The sequence below is a fragment of the Ranitomeya variabilis genome, chromosome 5 (genome assembly GCF_051348905.1).
Source record: "Ranitomeya variabilis isolate aRanVar5 chromosome 5, aRanVar5.hap1, whole genome shotgun sequence".
NCBI classification, from domain to species: domain Eukaryota; kingdom Metazoa; phylum Chordata; class Amphibia; order Anura; family Dendrobatidae; genus Ranitomeya; species Ranitomeya variabilis.
The window spans coordinates 639,468,350-639,488,738 of record NC_135236.1 but is presented as its reverse complement, the minus strand read 5'-3'; positions in this window follow the sequence as shown (position 1 = coordinate 639,488,738).

Below are 20,389 nucleotides of genomic sequence, written 5' to 3'. Positions count from 1 at the left end.
GGTACATTATACATTATATTCTATGGGGGAGGCTATGTTATAAGCTATGGGGTGCTGCATTATATTCTTTGGGGGCTACATTATATACTATGGGGAGGTGGGCTGTATTATAATGTATGGGGGGATACATTATAATCTATGGGGGGACTGTATTAGATATTATGAGGGAGGATTGCATCATACTCTTTGATAGGGTTACATTATATTGTATGGGGAGGTGGGCTGTATTATATTGTATTCGGGGCTACATTATATTCTATGGGGGCTGTATTATATTTATATTCTATGAGGAGTGATTGCATCATACTCTATGAAGGGGCTACATTATATTATATGAGGGGGCTGCATTATATTCTATGAGGGGTTACATTATACTCTGGGGTGGTTGCATTATATTCTGTGGGGTGGCTGCATTATGCTCTATGGGGTGCTGCATTATACTATATGTGGGCTGCATTATACTGTCTCGAGGACTATGGGGAATACATTATCCTAAGAGAAGAACTATGGGGTGCATTATACTATGGGAAGTGAATTGTACTACATGGATGACTATGGGGTGCATTATACTATACGGAGCACTATGAGGAGTGTATTACACTATGTGGAGGACTGAGCAGTGTATTTTAATATATGGAGGACTGAGGATTGTATTATACTATATGGAGGACTCTGAGGCATATTATATTATATGGATGACTATGGGGTGTGCATTTTAAAATATGGAGAACTGTGGTGCAAATTGTAATATATGGAGGACTATGGGGTGTATTATACTAAACAAGCAAAATGCTACATATTCATTGAGTGATTGGATTGTTTATGCCGGAATAAAAATCATTGTTCTCAGCGTCAGCAGTCCTTCGCCGGTGTAAACTGTAGATGTGCTGCTGATAACATGATACTGTATGGTGATCTGTTAGTGATCTATTAGTGATCGTTCTGTCCCATCATTCTTTGTCAAACGGTGGAAAGAGGCCGGGAAACAAACGTTGAACGATTTCAATATTGTCGATCACACTCAATTAGTGGCCAACAACCAAAATGCTTCTGTGTGAGGTGCAATAGGTTAGCATTTGGGGCCCCATTTTAAACTTTGCCTAAAACCGGCCCTGCCTGTCGCATAGTAGTTTTAGACCAAATTACCCCTTTAATAATAAGTTTTTGGAAACTCCTCTTATTCTAAATAAAAAATGTGTAGAGCTGGTATTATTTCTGCACTGTATGGCAGTTTTTACATACACATTTTGCACTCCTACTTAGTAGCTTTAATGTTTGAGCTCCAATTAAAATATTCCATAGTGCTCTTTACTCTGGCGCAGCAATAATTTTACATATATGAGCTAACAAAGCCAGAGGCTTATTTTCCACTCACCCTGTAAATCTGCCAGTTCCTCATTTGAATGATGGATTAACTGCAGTGATACAGTAAAGTGCAGCAAGTAACTACAGCAGAGGCACAATCATTAGAAAGCTGTGAACCTCCCTAGGGTGTCCATGATATACACTGTACCCATGTAGTACATATATGTAAACACAGAAAACATGCAAAACAGTAATAGATACATCCAAATTGGATGTCAAACATCAGGTAAAGCAGAGTGGACACAGCGCAGCCGGCGTCCCAGGACCGGTGGGTGGAGGGGCTGCAGAGACTGCAGTAATTATATCCATACATATAAGAAACGCTTGGTGTTTTGTCATAAGACCCCAAGTGATTTGATACGTAAATGTCACAACTCACAAGGGAAACGAGGCAAAATACAAAGGGCAGAGGAGAAATGAAGTAATATTTTCATCTAGATGCAAAGCACAAACTTAGGTGTCCGTGATTGTGCTTAATAGACTCCAGACCCCTCTTTGACATGCTCGCCCCGCTGTTGCGTTTCGCATTTGCATTTTGCATTTTGCTTCTACTCCCACTACTTTTTTTTTCTAATTTTTTTTTTTTTTTTGCAGCTTCATTAGTCAAATTCATTTTCTGTGTGAATAAAACAGGCTTTTCATCTCTCGTTTTCCTTTGTGTAGGAATAAATAAATTTCAGCTTCTGTATTATATTTCATTCGCGTTTCTAAAGGAGAAAACTGTTATTGCTTTTCTAACCTTTCACATCAGGTGGATATGAATGGATAGAATGGTAAAAAAAAGCATATAAGACTAAATAATAATAAGTATTGATGTAGCAGGGCTGAGTTTGTGAGTCTATCTTTTATTTCTCACCTAGTAAGGTGGATTCACTGATAGTGATGAGCGAGTATACTCGTTGCTCGGGTTTTCCCGATCACGCTCGGGTGGTCTCGGAGTATTTGTGACTGCTTGGAGATTAAGTTTTCATCGTGGCAGCTGAATGATTTACAGCTATTAGCCAGCTTGATTACATGTGGGGATTTCCTAGCAACCAGGCAACCCCCACATGTACTCAGCCTGGCTAGTAGCTGTAAATCATTCAGCTGCCGTGATGAAAACTAAATCTCTGAACACTAACAAATCCTCGGAGGTCACCCGAGCGTGCTCGGGAAAACCCGAGCAACGAGTATACTCTCTCATCACTATTCACTAAGCCATAGGTCAAGGTGAACAGCACAGAATGATGGGCTGCAGGACATCTTGGAGTGAGGAATTGCAGATATTAGTGTGCGGACTATACTTTGGATGCAGAACAGCAGGACTGGATGGACAGCACCTGAGGTATGGAAAGCCAGAGTTGTGTATGTTGAATGACACCAAAGGAATGACATATCAGAGCTGAGTATTCTGGATGGAGTCTTGGTTGTAGAACAGTAGAGCCAAATATGAATTCAGGTACTTTGGGACAGCAGATAGTTTTTGAAGTGCTTTTGGTGAATAAAACTTGCTTTATTAAAGGACTATGTCCAGGACATTTTTTTTTACTACTTAACTAAGAACTAACACTAGATAGCAACTACCTGCCTGTTGTACCCAGTGCCAATCTGTGCCTGTACAGATTGGTCACAGACCGCTCCTGCCAGTGATTCAGCAGATTCCACTGACATCAGGTCAACAGAGCAGTGGCTTTTTATTCTCTCTGCCCAGTTGATGTGGTATGACTGCTTACATCGTGCTGATTGTTAGCCAGCTCCCCACTGCCCAACCTTGGGAAGCCAGTTGTCAATCAGCATGACGGTGGCAGTAACACTCCATCAACAGTGCAGCCCAGAAGAATAAGAGTTGCTTTGTTGATATACAGCAGCTAAATTGCTGACAGGAGCAAAGATGGCCACTCTCAGCCAGAACCCAGTAGAAAAGGCAGGTATTTGCCTTCGTTATAAACTGTTAGCTTTTAGGCCCATAGTGAAAAAAATAGTCTTGGACAACACCTTCAAGCATGTACTCTAGACAAAGAACACAAGTAATCCGCTAATCTCCCTGGATGTGGAGAAAAACTGATGAAAGGTTGTTACATGGGAGAGCTTGGATAACATAAACAGCCCCAATCAAGTTCCAAAGAAGTTCAAGCTGTCCTGCAGGCTCAGGGTGCATCAGTATCAGAGCAAACTATGCATCAACATTTGAATGAAGTGAAACGCCATGGCAGTAGATCCAGAAGGACGCCACTACTGACACAAAGACATAAAAAAAACTAGATTGCAGTTTGCCAAAATGTATGTGAAAAAGCCAAAATCCTTCTGGGAAAGCATAATATGGACAGATGAGACCAAAATTGATCTTTTTGTAAAGCACATCATTCTACTGTTTACCAAAAACAGAATGAGGAGTAGAAAGAAAAGAGCACAGTACCTACAGTCTAATATGGTGGAGGTTCAAAGATTTTTTTCTGGTTGTTTTACTGCCTCTGACACTGGATGCCTTGACTGAGTGCAAGGCATCATGAAATCTGCCAAAGGATTTTCGGTCGCAATGTCAAGCAGGACAATGACCCCAAACATACTTCAAGAAGCTCCCAGAAATGGATGAAATAAAAGCGTTGGAGAGTTTTGAAGTGACCAACAATGAATCCAGATCTAAGTCCCATTGGAGAGATCTTAAAATTGCTGTTGGGAGAAGACACCCTTCAAATATGAGAGAACTGGGGCAGTTTGCAAAAGAAGAAAGTGGTCCACAATTTCAGTTGACTGGTGTAAGAAGCTTGTTGATGGTTATTGGAAGTGATTGATCGCAGTTATCTATTCCAAAGGATGTGCATCCAAATATTAACTTGAGGGTGCCAACAATTATGTCCAGCTCATTTTTTAAGTTCTGTGCGAAATTATCTCCGATTTGCTGTTTTTTCTGTTTTTTTTTTTGTGTTGTTCCAATACACACAAAGGAAATAAACATGTGTATAACAAATCATGTGTATTTGCAAACAGTTCACATCCCTTGGCATCACAGACTTGAACCTATCCTGGATCTCATCATACCTAACAGACCAGACATTCAGCGTCTCCCACTCACACACCACCTCCTCACCTCACCCCCTATCTGTCGGAGTCCTGCAAGGTTCAGTCCTAGGGCCCCTGCTCTTCTCCATTTACACCTTTGGCCTCGGACAGCTCATAGAATCTCACAGCTTTCAGTATCACCTCTATGCTGATGAAACACAGATCTACATCTCTGGACCAGATATCACCTCCCTACTAACCAGAATCCCTCAATGTCTGTCCGCTATTTCATCCTTCTTCTCCGCTAGATTTCTAAAGCTTAACATGGACAAAACAGAATTCATCATCTTTCCCCCATCTCACGCGACCCCCCCAACGAACCTATCCATTACAGTAAATGGCTGCCCACTCTCCCCAGTCCCACAAGCTCGCTGCCTCGGGGTAATCCTTGACACTGATCTCTCCTTCAAACCACATATCTAAGCCCTTTCCACTTCCTGCCAGCTTCAACTCAAAAATATTTCACATTCCTAAACTAAGAATCTGCAAAAACCCTAGTCCATGCCCTCATCATCTCCCGCCTTGACTACTGCCACCTCCTGCTCTGTATGTAAAGTAAGCTGCGGAGACACCATCACGTGTTTCTCAACGCAAGCAATGAATAGCCAGGCCTTTCTCCGGGAAGGAACAACCACGGGAAGGGCAGCATCCAATAAAGGAGAATATCCAATAAAGGAAGACCACCTATGCCAAGCATGGTATCCATCCACAAACAGCTGTTTCGGGGTTTTTGCCCCTCATCAGTGTGGAGTAGGAAACTGGCTATTAGGAGCAGTGCCTGGTGAAAGGCTATGAAGGAACAGATGAATGACCTCGGGGAGACCAAAACATCCAACACTGCGGAGACACCATCACGTGTTTCTCAACGCAGTGATCCAGAACACTGCCCCCATCCCTTATGGGAAATATGCAAACGCATGTAAAGTAAGCTGCGGAGACACCATCACATGTTTCTCAACGCAAGCAATGAATAGCCAGGCCTTTCTCCGGGAAGGAACAACCACGGGAAGGGCAGCATCCAATAAAGGAGAATATCCAATAAAGGAAGACCACCTATGCCAAGCATGGTATCCATCCACAAACAGCTGTTTCGGGGTTTTTGCCCCTCATCAGTGTGGAGTAGGAAACTGGCTATTAGGAGCAGTGCCTGGTGAAAGGCTATGAAGGAACAGATGAATGACCTCGGGGAGACCAAAACATCCAACACTGCGGAGACACCATCACGTGTTTCTCAACGCAGTGATCCAGAACACTGCCCCCATCCCTTATGGGAAATATGCAAACGCATGTAAAGTAAGCTGCGGAGACACCATCACGTGTTTCTCAACGCAAGCAATGAATAGCCAGGCCTTTCTCCGGGAAGGAACAACCACGGGAAGGGCAGCATCCAATAAAGGAGAATATCCAATAAAGGAAGACCACCTATGCCAAGCATGGTATCCATCCACAAACAGCTGTTTCGGGGTTTTTGCCCCTCATCAGTGTGGAGTAGGAAACTGGCTATTAGGAGCAGTGCCTGGTGAAAGGCTATGAAGGAACAGATGAATGACCTCGGGGAGACCAAAACATCCAACACTGCGGAGACACCATCACGTGTTTCTCAACGCAGTGATCCAGAACACTGCCCCCATCCCTTATGGGAAATATGCAAACGCATGTAAAGTAAGCTGCGGAGACACCATCACGTGTTTCTCAACGCAAGCAATGAATAGCCAGGCCTTTCTCCGGGAAGGAACAACCACGGGAAGGGCAGCATCCAATAAAGGAGAATATCCAATAAAGGAAGACCACCTATGCCAAGCATGGTATCCATCCACAAACAGCTGTTTCGGGGGTTTTGCCCCTCATCAGTGTGGAGTAGGAAACTGGCTATTAGGAGCAGTGCCTGGTGAAAGGCTATGAAGGAACAGATGAATGACCTCGGGGAGACCAAAACATCCAACACTGCGGAGACACCATCACGTGTTTCTCAACGCAGTGATCCAGAACACTGCCCCCATCCCTTATGGGAAATATGCAAACGCATGTAAAGTAAGCTGCGGAGACACCATCACGTGTTTCTCAACGCAAGCAATGAATAGCCAGGCCTTTCTCCGGGAAGGAACAACCACGGGAAGGGCAGCATCCAATAAAGGAGAATATCCAATAAAGGAAGACCACCTATGCCAAGCATGGTATCCATCCACAAACAGCTGTTTCGGGGTTTTTGCCCCTCATCAGTGTGGAGTAGGAAACTGGCTATTAGGAGCAGTGCCTGGTGAAAGGCTATGAAGGAACAGATGAATGACCTCGGGGAGACAAAAATGTTGTGATCCGCTTTTTGGCTCCCCTGGTGGTGGCTGGTGGTACTGGAGACTTGTGTGTGCTTTTCTGCCTCAGCTCACCTGCTTCCATCAGTTTTGGGAGTTTTCTATTTAGCCTTGTTCTCCAGTCACTTCCTTGCCGGTCATCATTGTAACCTGAGTCATTCAGTTGCATGTTCCTGCTACTAGTCTGCTGATCAGCTAAGTGGACTCTTGTCCTTATTGTTTTGTTTTTCTTGTCCAGTTTACAGTTTGTCATTTCCTGTTACTGGAAGCTCTTGTGGACTGAAATTGCCACTCCTGTGTCATGAGTTGACACAGGAGTCTTAAAGTAATTTCAGGATGGGTTTTTTGAAAGGGTTTTTCAGCTGACCGTGAAGTCCTCTTTTGTATCCTTCCTCTATCTAGTAAGTGGACCTCGCTTTGCTAAATCTACCTTCATACTGTGTATGTCTTTTCCTCTGAACTCACCGTTAATATACGTGGGGGCTACTATCATCTTTGGGGAATTTCTCTAGAGGTAAGCCAGGTCTGTTCCTTCCTCTTCCAGGCGTAGTTAGTTCTATGGCTGGCGCATGGCATCATGCAGCCGTAGGAATGCTTCCTGGCTACTGTTAGTTGTGTGGTAGATTTAGGTCACGGTCAGCTTGAGTTTCCATCACCCGAGAGCTAGTCTGTTATTTTTGTGTTTCTGATGTTCCCATGCCATTGGGGAATCATGACAGTATGACCGGCCGCTGTTAAAGTAATTGGCAGAAGAAAGGAGAGTAAAAGAAGTCTGTAGATTTTTTTTTTTTTTTTCCCTCTCATGTTTGCCACTTAGTTGGCTCAGTTGTATTTCTGCTCTATATACAGCCTTGCTTTTCTCTCCTTCTAATCCTTGAATGGCTCTGATCTCTCCGGTTTAAGGATGGACCCTCAGAGTTTGGCTGCAGGTTTAAATAATCTTGCTACGAAGGTTCAGAATTTACAAGATTATGTTATACGTACTCCTATTTCTGAACCTAAGATTCCTACACCAGAGGTATTTTCCGGAGATAGATCTCAGTTTCTGAATTTCAAATGTAATTGTAAATTATTCCTTTCACTCAGACCTCACTCCTCTGGAGATCCTGTTCAGCAGGTTAAGATTGTGATTTCTTTGCTGCGAGGTGACCCTCAAAATTGGGCATTTTCATTGACACCAGGGGATCCTGCGTTGCTCAATGTGGATGCGTTTTTTCTGGCTTTAGGGTTGCTGTATGAGGAACCTAATTTGGAGATTCAAGCTGAAAAAGCTTTAATAGCCCTGTCTCAAGGGCAAGATGAAGCTGAGTTATACTGCCAAAAATTTCGTAAATGGTCTGTGCTTACTCAGTGGAATGAGTGTGCCCTAGCGGCAAATTTCAGAGAGGGCCTTTCTGATGCCGTTAAGGATGTCATGGTGGGGTTTCCTACGCCCACAGGTCTGAATGAGTCCATGACAATGGCGATTCAGATTGATCGGCATTTGCGGGAGCGCAAACCCGTGCACCATTTGGCGGTATCTTCTGAAGGGACGCCAGAGAAAATGCAATGTGACAGAATTCTGTCAAGAAGCGAGCGGCAGAATTATAGGCGCAAAAATGGCTTGTGCTTCTACTGTGGTGATTCCGCGCATGTTATATCAGCATGCTCTAAACGTACTAGGAAGGTTGACAAGTCTGTTTCTATTGGCACTTTACAGTCTAAATTTCTTCTGTCTGTAACTCTGATTTGTTCATTATCAGTTATTACCGTGGATGCCTATGTGGACTCTGGTGCCGCTCTGAGTCTCATGGATTGGTCCTTCGCCAGGCGCTGTGGGTTTGATTTGGAGCCTCTGGAAGTTCCTATACCTCTGAAGGGTATTGATTCTACACCTTTGGCTTGTAATAGACCACAGTTCTGGACGCAAGTGACTATGCGTATGACTCCAGACCATCAGGAGATGATTCGCTTCCTCGTGTTGTATAATTTACATGATGTTTTAGTGCTTGGATTACCATGGTTACAATCTCATAACCCAGTACTGGACTGGAAAACTATGTCTGTGTTAAGCTGGGGATGTCGGGGGGCTCATGGGGACATACCTTTGGTTCCTATCTCGTCATCTATTCCCTCTGAGATTCCTGCATTTTTGTTGGATTTTGGGGATATTTTTGAAGAGCCTAAAATTGGTTCTCTCCCTCCCCACAGGGAGTGTGATTGCACCATAGATCTGATTCCAGGCAGTAAATTTCCAAAGGGTCGTTTGTTTAACCTATCTGTACCTGAGCATGCGGCCATGCGAGAATATGTTAAGGAGTCCCTGGAAAAGGGACATATTCGTCCTTCTTCATCACCTTTAGGAGCTGGGTTTTTCTTTGTCTCTAAAAAGGATGGCTCGCTGAGGCCTTGTATTGATTATCGACTCCTGAATAAAATTACTGTCAAATATCAGTATCCGTTGCCGCTGCTTACTGATTTGTTTGCTCGCATAAGGGGGGCTAAGTGGTTCTCCAAGATTGATCTCCGTGGGGCGTATAATTTGGTGCGAATTAAGCAAGGGGATGAGTGGAAAACCACATTTAATACGCCTGAGGGCCACTTTGAGTATTTAGTAATGCCTTTCGGCCTTTCTAATGCGCCTTCAGTTTTTCAGTCCTTTATGCATGATATTTTCCGTGAATATCTGGATAAATTTATGATTGTGTATTTGGACGATATTTTGATTTTTTTCTGAGGACTGGGAGTCTCATGTTCAGCAGGTCAGGAGGGTTTTTCAGGTCTTGCGGGAGAATTCTCTGTGTGTAAAGGGTTCTAAGTGTGTTTTTGGGGTTCAAAAGATTTCCTTTTTGGGGTACATTTTTTCCCCTTCTTCTGTTGAGATGGACCCTGTCAAGGTTCGGGCTATTTGTGACTGGACGCAGCCTACTTCTCTAAAGGGTCTTCAGAAGTTCTTGGGCTTTGCTAATTTTTATCGTCGATTTATAACTGGTTTTTCTGGTGTTGCTAAGCCTCTTACGGATTTGACTAAGAAGGGTGCTGATGTTGCCAATTGGTCCTCTGCCGCTGTGGAGGCCTTTCGGGAACTTAAGCGCCGCTTTTCGTCTGCCCCTGTGTTGCGCCAGCCCGATGTCTCTCTCCCCTTTCAGGTTGAGGTTGATGCTTCCGAGATCGGAGCGGGGGCGGTTTTGTCGCAGAAAAGTTCCGATTGTGATGAGACCTTGTGCGTTCTTTTCTCGAAAATTTTCTGCCGCCGAAAGAAATTATGATGTCGGTAATCGGGAGCTTTTGGCCATGAAGTGGGCATTTGAGGAGTGGCGTCATTGGCTTGAGGGTGCTAGACATCAGGTGGTGGTTTTGACTGATCACAAGAATCTGATTTATCTTGAGTCTGCCAGGCGCCTGAATCCTAGACAGGCGCGCTGGTCGTTGTTTTTCTCTCGGTTTAATTTTGTGGTCTCATATCTACCAGGTTCTAAGAATGTGAAGGCGGATGCCCTTTCTAGGAGTTTTGAGCCTGATTCCCCTGGTGATTCGGAACCTACAGGTATCCTTAAGGATGGGGTGATATTATCCGCTATTTCCCCAGATCTGCGACGTGCTTTGCAAGAGTTTCAGGCGGATAGACCTGATCGCTGTCCACCTGGTAGACTGTTTGTTCCTGATGATTGGACCAGTAGAGTCATCTCGGAGGTTCATTCTTCTACGCTGGCGGGTCATCCTGGAATTTTTGGTACCAGGGATTTGGTGGCTAGATCCTTCTGGTGGCCATCTCTGTCTCGTGATGTGCGTGTTTTTGTGCAGTCTTGTGATGTGTGTGCTCGGGCCAAGCCTTGTTGTTCTAGGGCTAGCGGGATGTTGTTGCCCTTGCCTATTCCGAAGAGGCCTTGGACGCACATCTCGATGGACTTTATTTCTGATCTTCCTGTCTCTCAGAGGATGTCTGTTATCTGGGTGGTGTGTGACCGTTTTTCTAAGATGGTTCATTTGGTGCCATTGCCGAAGTTGCCTTCCTCGTCTGAGTTGGTTCCTTTGTTTTTTCAAAATGTGGTTCGCTTGCATGGTATTCCTGAAAATATCGTTTCTGATAGGGGTACCCAGTTCGTTTCTAGATTTTGGCGGGCATTCTGTGCCAGGTTGGGCATTGATTTGTCTTTTTCGTCTGCCTTCCATCCTCAGACTAATGGCCAGACGGAGCGAACTAATCAAACTTTGGAGACGTATTTGAGGTGTTTTGTGTCTGCGGATCAGGATGATTGGGTTGCCTTTTTGCCGTTGGCGGAGTTTTCTCTTAATAATCGGGCCAGTTCTGCCACTTTGGTTTCCCCTTTCTTTTGCAATTCGGGGTTTCATCCCCGTTTTTCTTCTGGTCAGGTGGAGTCTTCGGATTGTCCTGGAGTAGATGCTGTGGTGGATCGGTTGTATCGGATTTGGGAACAAGTGGTGGACAATTTGAATTTGTCCCAGGAGAGGACTCAGCGGTTTGCTAACCGCCAGCGTCGGGTTGGTCCTCGCCTTCGTGTTGGGGACTTGGTGTGGTTGTCTTCCCGTTTTGTCCCTATGAGGGTTTCTTCTCCTAAATTTAAGCCTCGGTTCATCGGTCCCTATAGGATTTTGGAGATTATTAACCCTGTTTCCTTTCGTTTGGACCTTCCGGCATCTTTCGCTATCCATAATGTGTTCCATCGGTCGTTGTTGCGGAGATACGAGGTGCCGGTGGTTCCTTCTGCTGGGCCTCCTGCTCCTGTGCTGGTTGAGGGTGAATTGGAGTACGTTATAGAGAAGATCTTGGACTCCCGTATTTCCAGGCGGAGACTCCAGTACCTGGTTAAATGGAAGGGCTATGGTCAGGAAGATAATTCTTGGGTAACTGCCTCTGATGTATATGCCTCGGATTTGGTTCGTGCCTTTCATAGGGCTCATCCAGGTCACCCTGGCGGTTCTTGTGAGGGTTCGGTGCCCCCTCCTTAAGGGGGGGGTACTGTTGTGATCCGCTTTTTGGCTCCCCTGGTGGTGGCTGGTGGTACTGGAGACTTGTGTGTGCTTTTCTGCCTCAGCTCACCTGCTTCCATCAGTTTTGGGAGTTCCCTATTTAGCCTTGTTCTCCAGTCACTTCCTTGCCGGTCATCATTGTAACCTGAGTCATTCAGTTGCATGTTCCTGCTACTAGTCTGCTGATCAGCTAAGTGGACTCTTGTCCTTATTGTTTTGTTTTTCTTGTCCAGTTTACAGTTTGTCATTTCCTGTTACTGGAAGCTCTTGTGGACTGAAATTGCCACTCCTGTGTCATGAGTTGACACAGGAGTCTTAATGTAATTTCAGGATGGGTTTTTTGAAAGGGTTTTTCAGCTGACCGTGAAGTCCTCTTTTGTATCCTTCCTCTATCTAGTAAGTGGACCTCGCTTTGCTAAATCTACCTTCATACTGTGTATGTCTTTTCCTCTGAACTCACCGTTAATATACGTGGGGGCTACTGTTATGACCCCAATGGCGAGGGTCTCAGAGGAACAAGTAAGTCTGCGAAGTACAAAAATCCAGCTCATAGGGCAGTGGTAACTGGGTTGACCATATATCTACTCCTAACGCCAACACTAGAAGTAGCCGGGGAACATGCCTACGTTGGTCGCTAGATGTCTCGCGCCAGCCGGAGGACTAACTACCCCTAGAAGAGGAAAACAAAGACCTCTCTTGCCTCCAGAGAATAGACCCCAAAAGTCGGATACAAGCCCCCCACAAATAATAACGGTGAGGTAAGAGGAAATGACAAACACAGAGATGAACTAGGTTTAGCAAAGAGAGGCCCACTTACTAATAGCAGAATGTAGTAAGATAACTTATATGGTCAACAAAAACCCTATCAAAAATCCACACTGGAAATTCAAGAACCCCCGAACCGTCTAACGGCCCAGGGGGAGAACTCCAGCCTCCCTAGAGCTTCCAGCAAGGTAAGGATACAGATTATGTACAAGCTGGACAAAAATGCAAACAAAAACAAATAGCAAAAAGCAAGAAAGCAGACTTAGCTTAATCTAGCAGGAACCAGGATCAGTAGACAAGAGCACAACAGATTAGCTCTGATTACAACGTTGCCAGGCATTGAACTGAAGGTCCAGGGAGCTTATATAGCAACACCCCTGACCTAACGACCCAGGTGAGCATACAAGGGATGGCAGACATTCCCAGAGTCAAATCACTAGTAACCACTAGAGGGAGCCAAAAAGGTAAATTCACAACAGTACCCCCCCCTTAGTGAGGGGTCACCGAACCCTCACCAAGACCACCAGGGCGATCAGGATGAGCGGTGTGAAAGGCACGAACCAAATCGGCCGCATGCACATCAGAGGCGACCACCCAGGAATTATCCTCCTGACCATAGCCCTTCCACTTGACCAGGTACTGAAGCCTCCGCCTGGAGAGACGAGAATCTAAGATCTTCTCCACCATGTACTCCAACTCGCCCTCAACCAACACCGGAGCAGGAGGCTCAGCAGAAGGGACCACAGGCACAACGTACCGCCGCAACAAGGACCTATGAAATACGTTGTGAATGGCAAACGACACCGGAAGATCCAGGCGAAAGGATACAGGATTAAGGATTTCCAATATCTTGTAAGGACCAATGAAGCGAGGCTTAAATTTGGGAGAGGAGACCTTCATAGGAACAAATCGAGAAGACAGCCATACCAAATTCCCAACGCGAAGTCGGGGACCCACACCGCGGCGGCGGTTGGCAAAACGCTGAGCCTTCTCCTGTGACAACTTCAAGTTGTCCACCACATGACTCCAGATCCGCTGCAACCTATCCACCACAGAATCCACCCCAGGACAGTCAGAAGGCTCCACATGTCCCGAGGAAAAACGAGGATGGAAACCAGAGTTGCAGAAAAATGGCGAAACCAAGGTGGCGGAGCTAGCCCGATTATTAAGGGCAAATTCAGCCAACGGCAAGAAGGTCACCCAATCATCCTGATCAAAAGAGACAAAACACCTCAAATAAGCCTCCAGAGTCTGATTAGTTCGCTCCGTTTGTCCGTTAGTCTGGGGATGAAAAGCGGACGAAAACGACAAATCAATGCCCATCCTACCACAAAAGGATCGCCAGAACCTGGAAACAAACTGGGATCCTCTGTCCGACACAATATTCTCAGGAATGCCGTGCAAACGAACCACGTTCTGGAAGAACACAGGAACCAGATCAGAAGAGGAGGGCAGCTTAGGCAAAGGAACCAAATGGACCATCTTGGAGAAACGATCACATATCACCCAGATGACAGACATGCCCTGAGACACCGGAAGATCAGAAATGAAATCCATAGAGATGTGTGTCCAAGGTCTCTTCGGGACAGGCAAGGGCAAGAGCAACCCGCTGGCACGAGAACAGCAAGGCTTAGCTCGAGCACAAGTTCCACAGGACTGCACAAATGATAGCACATCCCTTGACAAGGAAGGCCACCAAAAGGACCTGGCCACCAGATCTCTGGTGCCAAAAATTCCCGGGTGCCCTGCCAACACTGAGGAATGAACCTCGGAAATGACTCTGCTGGTCCATTTAGCAGGCACAAACAATCTGTCAGATGGACAAGAGTCAGGCCTACCAGCCTGAAATCTCTGCAACACACGCCGCAGATCAGGAGAAATAGCTGACAAGATAACTCCTTCCTTAAGAATACCCACAGGTTCAGCGACTCCAGGAGCATCAGGCACAAAGCTCCTAGACAGAGCATCGGCCTTCACATTCTTAGAACCTGGTAAATACGAGACCACAAAGTCAAAACGGGAGAAAAACAATGACCAGCGGGCCTGTCTAGGATTCAGGCGTTTAGCAGACTCGAGATACATCAGATTTTTGTGATCAGTCAAGAACACCACACGATGCTTAGCACCCTCGAGCCAATGACGCCACTCCTCAAATGCCCACTTCATGGCCAACAACTCCCGATTGCCCACATCATAATTTCGCTCTGCCGGTGAAAACTTCCTGGAGAAAAAGGCACAAGGTCTCATAGTAGAGCAACCAGTGCCTCTCTGCGACAAAACGGCCCCTGCCCCAATCTCCGAAGCATCCACCTCCACCTGAAAGGGAAGTGAGGTGTCAGGTTGGCACAAAACAGGCGCCGAAGTAAACCGCTGTCTCTAACATCATGTCCTCCCTCTATCTGAAACTGAACCTGTCAAAAACTGAACTCCTCGTGTTCTCTCCCTCTACAAACCTACCTTTGCCCGACATTGCCATCTCTGTGTGCGGTTCCACCATTACTCCAAAGCAACATGCCCGCTGCCTTGGAGTCATCCTTGATTCCGAGCTTTCATTCACCCCCCACATCCGATCACTGGCTCGCTCTTCTTATCTGCATCTCAAAAACATTTCCAGAATTCGCCCTTTTCTTACTTTCGACTCTGCAAAAACTCTTACTGTCTCACTTATTCATTCTCGTCTGGACTATTGTAACTCTCTACTAATTGGCCTACCTTTTACCAGACTCTCCCCGCTCCAATCTGTCCTGAATGCTGCTGCCAGGATCATATTCCTCGCCAACCGTTACACCGATGCCTCTACCTTGTGCCAGTCATTACACTGGCTACCCATCCAATCCAGAATCCAGTACAAAACTACTACCCTCATCCACAAAGCACTCCATGGCTCAGCACCACCCTACATCTCCTCTCTGGTCTCAGTCTACCAACCTACCCGTGCCCTCCGCTCTGCTAATGACCTCAGGTTAGCATCCTCAATAATCAGAACCTCCCACTCCCGTCTCCAAGACTTTACACGTGCGGCGCCGATTCTTTGGAATGCACTACCTAGGTTAATACGATTAATCCCCAATCCCCACAGTTTTAAGCGTGCACTAAAAACTCATTTGTTCAGATTGGCCTACCGCCTCAACGCATTAACCTAATTATCCCTGTGTGGCCTATTAATAAAAAACAACAACATAATCACGTTCCTCCATCATGTTCTCATACACTTTATGCAGTTAATAGCCTCTGTGTCTGTACTGTTACATACTTAGGCAGTTAACTGGTTCATGCAGCTTTACATGAACACCCGAGCCTTACACTATGGCTGGTCCAAATAACTAAAGCAATTGTTACCATCCACCTCTTGTGTCTCCCCTTTTCCTCATAGATTGTAAGCTTGCGAGCAGCAGGGCCCTCATTCCTCCTGGTATCTGTTTTGAACTGTGATTTCTGTTATGCTGTAATGTCTGTTGTCTGTATAAGTCCCCTCTATAAGTTGTAAAGCGCTGCGGAATATGTTGGCGCTATATAAATAAAATTATTATTATTATTATTATTATTAAACCGGCGTTTCAACTCCTGGAAAGCCTCCACGGCAGCAGGAGCCCAGTTAGCTACATCAGAGCCTTTCTTGGTCATATCCGTCAATGGTTTAACAACGCTAGAAAAATTTGCGATAAAACGACGGTAGAAGTTAGCAAAACCCAAGAACTTCTGAAGACTCTTAACTGACGAGGGTTGAGTCCAATCATGAATAGCTCGGACCTTGACTGGGTCCATCTCCACAGCAGAAGGGGAAAAAATGAACCCCAAAAAGGGAACCCTCTGTACACCAAAGAGACACTTTGAGCCTTTAACAAACAAAGAATTTTCACGCAAAATCTTAAAAACCATCCTGACCTGCTCCACATGCGAGTCCCAATCATCAGAAAAAACCAGAATATCATCCAGATAAACAATCAAAAATTTATCCAGATACTTCCGGAAAATGTCATGCATGAAGGACTGAAAAACTGAAGGTGCATTAGAGAGCCCAAATGGCATCACCAAGTACTCAAAATGACCTTCGGGCGTATTGAATGCGGTTTTCCATTCATCGCCTTGCTTAATGCGCACAAGGTTGTATGCACCACGAAGGTCTATCTTGGTGAACCACTTGGCACCTTTAATCCGGGCAAACAAGTCTGACAACAGCGGCAAAGGATACTGAAATTTGACAGTGATCTTGTTTAAAAGCCGATAGTCAATACAAGGCCTCAAAGATCCGTCCTTTTTGGCCACAAAAAAGAATCCCGCACCAAGAGGGGAAGAAGAAGGACGGATATGCCCCTTCTCAAGAGACTCCTTGATATATGAACGCATCGCGGTATGTTCAGGTACCGACAAATTAAACAGTCTCCCCTTAGGAAACTTACTGCCAGGAATCAAATCTATTGCACAGTCACATTCCCTATGAGGAGGCAGTGCACTAGACTTAGACTCGCTGAAGACATCCTGATAATCAGACAAATACGCCGGAACTTCCGAGGGCGTAGAAGAAGCAATAGACAAGGGCAGGGAATCTCCATGAATTCCATGGCAGCCCCAACTTGACACCGACATTGCCTTCCAGTCCAAGACTGGATTATGGGTCTGTAACCATGGCAAACCCAAAACAACCAAATCATGCATCTTATGCAGAACAAGAAAACGTATCACCTCCCGATGTTCGGGAGTCATGCACATGGTAACCTGTGTCCAAAACTGCGGTTTATTTTTTGCCAAAGGCGTAGCATCAATACCCCTAAGAGGGATAGGATTTTCTAATGGCTCCAGAACAAAACCGCAGCGCTTGGCAAATGACAGATCCATCAGACTCAGGGCAGCACCTGAGTCTACAAACGCCATGACAGGATACGATGACAGTGAGCAAATCAAAGTTACAGATAGAATAAATTTAGGTTGCAAATTGCCAATGGCGACAGGACTAACAACCCTAGTAAGACGTTTAGAGCATGCTGAGATAACATGTGTAGAATCACCACAGTAGTAACACAAGCCATTCTGGCGTCTATGAATTTTCCGCTCATTTCTAGTCAGGATTCTATCACATTGCATTAAATCAGGTGCCTGTTCAGACAACACCATGAGGGAATTTGCGGTTTTGCGCTCCCGCAACCGCCGGTCGATTTGAATTGCCAGGGCCATGGAATCATTCAGACCTGTGGGAATGGGAAAACCCACCATCACATTCTTAATGGCTTCAGAAAGGCCATTTCTGAAATTTGCAGCCAATGCACACTCGTTCCACTGGGTCAGCACGGACCATTTCCGAAATTTTTGGCAATACACTTCAGCCTCGTCCTGGCCCTGAGACATAGCCAGCAAGGCTTTTTCTGCCTGAATCTCAAGATTGGGTTCCTCATAAAGCAAACCGAGCGCCAGAAAAAACGCATCAATATCAGCCAATGCCGGATCTCCTGGCGCCAGCGAGAAGGCCCAATCCTGAGGGTCGCCCCGTAAAAAAGAAATAACAATTTTCACTTGCTGAGCGGAGTCTCCAGATGAACAGGGTCTCAGGGACAAAAACAATTTACAATTATTCCTGAAATTTCTAAATTTAAATCGGTCTCCGGAAAACAGTTCAGGAATCGGTATCTTAGGTTCTGACATAGAATTTCTGATAACATAATCTTGTATGCCCTGTACACGAGCAGTAAGCTGGTCCACACCTGTAATCAAGGTCTGGACATTCATGTCTGCAGCAAACACAAGCCACTCAGAGGTAAAGGGGAAAATAAAAAAAAATGAGAAAGAGAAAAAAAAAACTCAGAATTTTCTTTCTTATAATCCCGCTTCTGCAATGCATTTAACATTTAATACTGGCCTGGCAAACTGTTATGACCCCAATGGCGAGGGTCTCAGAGGAACAAGTAAGTCTGCGAAGTACAAAAATCCAGCTCATAGGGCAGTGGTAACTGGGTTGACCATATATCTACTCCTAACGCCAACACTAGAAGTAGCCGGGGAACATGCCTACGTTGGTCGCTAGATGTCTCGCGCCAGCCGGAGGACTAACTACCCCTAGAAGAGGAAAACAAAGACCTCTCTTGCCTCCAGAGAATAGACCCCAAAAGTTGGATACAAGCCCCCCACAAATAATAACGGTGAGGTAAGAGGAAATGACAAACACAGAGATGAACTAGGTTTAGCAAAGAGAGGCCCACTTACTAATAGCAGAATGTAGTAAGATAACTTATATGGTCAACAAAAACCCTATCAAAAATCCACACTGGAAATTCAAGAACCCCCGAACCGTCTAACGGCCCGGGGGGAGAACTCCAGCCTCCCTAGAGCTTCCAGCAAGGTAAGGATACAGATTATGTACAAGCTGGACAAAAATGCAAACAAAAACAAATAGCAAAAAGCAAGAAAGCAGACTTAGCTTAATCTAGCAGGAACCAGGATCAGTAGACAAGAGCACAACAGATTAGCTCTGATTACAACGTTGCCAGGCATTGAACTGAAGGTCCAGGGAGCTTATATAGCAACACCCCTGACCTAACGACCCCGGTGAGCATACAAGGGATGGCAGACATTCCCAGAGTCAAATCACTAGTAACCACTAGAGGGAGCCAAAAAGGGAAATTCACAACAGGCTACTATCATCTTTGGGGAATTTCTCTAGAGGTAAGCCAGGTCTGTTCCTTCCTCTTCCAGGCGTAGTTAGTTCTATGGCTGGCGCATGGCATCTAGGCAGCCGTAGGAATGCTTCCTGGCTACTGTTAGTTGTGTGGTAGATTTAGGTCACGGTCAGCTTGAGTTTCCATCACCCGAGAGCTAGTCTGTTATTTTTGTGTTTCTGATGTTCCCATGCCATTGGGGAATCATGACACCAAAACATCCAACACTGCGGAGACACCATCACGTGTTTCTCAACACAGTGATCCAGAACACTGCCCCCACTGCTTACTTTACATGCGTTTGCATATTTCCCATAAGGGATGGGGGCCGTGTTCTGGATCACTGCGTTGAGAAACACGTGATGGTGTCTCCGCAGTGTTGGATGTTTTGGTCTCCCTGAGGTCATTCATCTGTTCCTTCATAACCTCCTGCTCTGTGGCCTCCCCTCGAACACTCTCGCACCCCTGCAATCTATTCTAAACTCTGCTGCCTGACTAATCCACCTGTCCCCCTTCTATTCCCTGGCCTCTCCCCTCTGTCAATCCCTTCACTGGCTCCCTATTGCCCAGAGACTCCAGTACAAAACCCTAACCATGACATACAAAGCCATCCACAACCTGTCTGCTCCCTACATCTGTGACCTCGTCTCCCGGTACTTACTTGCACGTAACCTCTGATTCTCACAATATCTCCTTCTCTACTCGCCTCTTATCTCCTCTTCCCACAATCGTATACAAGATTTCTCTTGCGCAACACCTCTACTCTGGAACTCTCTACCACAACATATCAGACTCTCGCCTACCACCAAAACCTTCAAAAAGAACCGGAAGACCTACCTCTTCCGACAAGCCTACAACCTGCAGTAACCACCGATCGACCAAACCGCTGCACGACCAGCTCTACCCTCACCTATTGTATCCTCACCCATCCCTTGTATATTGTGAGCCCTCGCGGGCAGGGTTCTCTCTCCTACTGTACAAGTTGTGACTTGTATTGTTTAAGATTATTGTACTTTTTTTTATTAAGTATACCCTTCCTCACATGTAAAGCGCCATGGAATAAATGGCGCTATAATAATATATAATAATGATAATAATAATTTCAACACATAGCAATGCAAATTACCAACTAGACAAAACAGTACAATGCATTATATGGTCACAGATTCTTCCAGCGGATGTGTCCAGCATTTCCAGTTCCTTACACCAACCTGAGGTCCTTGTGGAAATCACCTATGTGCACTCATCCATATGCAACAATTGGTCTGCGTAAGGTCCACTGTACACATGTAC